This window comes from Piliocolobus tephrosceles, chromosome 16, assembly GCF_002776525.5.
Source record: "Piliocolobus tephrosceles isolate RC106 chromosome 16, ASM277652v3, whole genome shotgun sequence".
Lineage (NCBI taxonomy): Eukaryota > Metazoa > Chordata > Mammalia > Primates > Cercopithecidae > Piliocolobus > Piliocolobus tephrosceles.
Window position 1 is genome coordinate 54,576,942 of NC_045449.1, and position 2,180 is coordinate 54,579,121.

At 41.5% G+C, this 2,180-nt stretch overlaps 3 protein-coding genes across 16 annotated transcripts in view; 2 read left to right on the forward strand and 1 right to left on the reverse strand.

The window, feature by feature from the left end:
- The window catches only part of LOC111525784 (leucine-rich repeat-containing protein 37A3-like), a 510,962-nt gene that overhangs the window by 456,741 nt on the left and 52,041 nt on the right, over nt 1-2,180 (reverse strand). The window lies entirely within an intron of this gene.
- LOC111534527 (ADP-ribosylation factor 2-like) overlaps nt 1-2,180 on the forward strand; it is a 177,145-nt gene that overhangs the window by 28,531 nt on the left and 146,434 nt on the right. The gene's annotated exons all lie outside the window — the stretch shown is intronic.
- The window catches only part of LOC111535109 (leucine-rich repeat-containing protein 37A-like), a 26,719-nt gene that overhangs the window by 10,000 nt on the left and 14,539 nt on the right, over nt 1-2,180 (forward strand). The gene's annotated exons all lie outside the window — the stretch shown is intronic.

Sequence of the window (2,180 nt, forward strand, 5' to 3'; positions counted from 1 at the left end):
GTTCATCTTAAACAACAGAAAAAGGCATTTGCTTCATGGTGATGAAAAAACCAGAGCCAGCTGATACTGGAAATTAATCCTCATTTCATATAAACAGAATAGAGCTGAACCCTTCAAACTAAGTCACAGTTACTTTCAGAGATTGGCACAAGGGTCTCAACACACCAAGTGTATTAGGAGCTGGGCTCCTTTGGGGTCAAATCTTTCTGGTAAACAAAGCTACACTGTAGAGTCATATTTGGCACATGTGACCTATAGGCCCATTGCATTTCTTTCCAAAGGCAAATTGCCAAGGGAAGGTGCCAGTAATTTTATGACCAGTATGACACCGTTTTGTGGTGTTTGTAAGTTGAAACAATACATTTCCCGGCACTACATAAGTTTGTAAAAAACAAAAAAAAGAGGCCCCAGCTGTGGTTGCTCGATGATGAATTGAAGAGAGCCTAAGCTTCAGGGCTTCTCACTTGCATAGGCCCTTCCAAGGTCCTGGGAGGGCCCCTGGGAATTTTTGTATTCATAATTTATGTTTTTACTCGATAAGGTTCAGGCCCCACAAAATCCTGAAATCATCCCTGGGTTCCAATAGTTACAGCATAGTAAATCTCTTGAATGAAGCCTCTATGTTAATTGACAAATACTGACTGGCCAAGTTAGCAGTGTGATAGGGTCAGTCTTTGTTGAATCTGAAATCCATCTCAAAGACAAACCAAGAGCTTATTAGTGGACTTAACTGGGTTCTGCTGGTCTAAGCGCAGTAAAGCCAAACAACCATATCGAGGTTTTGCATTGGGGAAAGGAGGACATTTATTTGCAGGGCATCCGAGCAAGAAGGACCAGGCAGCTAACTATCAAAGACCCCCTCTGAGTGGGGGCAATAATCTTACTTCTTACAGATGAAATCATGAATGAAATGGTTTATGGAAAAGCAGCAATGGTTGATAATTCTAAATGTTAAGTAAGTTTATATTTTTTCCCTGCCTTTAAAGTTCTTCTCCTTCATTCCCATACACAGGTCGAGATCGATGGCTTATTTTTAAAAATTCTCTTCGTCACTTCATTGGTTCTAACAATAATATTAGAAACTGGATGACTCTGCAGTGTAGAAAGGCTATACTTTATTCAGATAGAGCACACTCACATATTGGCTTGTCTGTGGCGCATCAATATCATGCCAAGAATGTAAGCCCTAAGAGAGAATAAGAGCAAAATCCAGGCTTTATCCCTATTGAATTATTTATCCCACTATTAGAATATTAGTGAGGTAGGTGTGGCCACCCTGTGATGGCAAATTGAGCTTCGGTCACAAACATGCCTTGTTGTGCCCCCCAGTCTACTGACATCAGCTTCCTTTACATAGCGGTAGATGCACAGAAGTGTGCACAGTTGAGGGTATTGTCATCATGCTTTGGTATGTATTGGAACCCTGGCAGCTGCTTCTCTGATTCAGAGAGGCGTAAACATTACAGATGAAAAGAACAACTGGTGTCTGTCCTTTGGGGTGATTTAGGGTGGCTGTTTAAATTTGTAATGGTTGAAAAGTCTTGAGATTGTCACAGGTAGCAACTCTTATACTTTTCTTCTCAGCTGCAGCTTATTCTTCTCACCTGTGTAACAAGCTGTCTTCTCTTCTCACAGAAGCTTAGTTAGCATTTCTTCCTCTGCCCCATAGCATTTTTTCAGTACTTACATTTACTAGGTCCTGTTTAGGTTGTAGGCACCTAAGTACTTATACAGATGAGATAACATGTCCGAAGTTCTTAGAATAGTGCTTGGCATATGGTAAATGCTCCATACGTGTTACCTCCTATGATATCTCACTTTCATTTTTCCAACAACTCTTGCGATGCGGTTATTATTATCATTTCTATTTTGCAGATGAGGAAGTTGAAACTCAGAGACGCTAGGTAATTTGCTTAGGTTCACATGGCTAATAAGTGGCAGAACCACTTACAAGCTTTGCAAGTAATTTTCGAAGCAGCTCTTAGTTCCCCTGTAATAGGAGCTGAATGATGACAGTGTGGCTTTGTGCGCATTGTATCTTACTTTCTAACTTGAATAGGACTTTTAGAGCAGTGAGCTCCGTTTCCCTCTGAGAATCCCATGCTTCCGGAGCTCCTGGCTGTACCAGCTCTGGGCATCCCCAGGGTTCATGCTCACTGGTCAGTGCTGGTGTGACATGA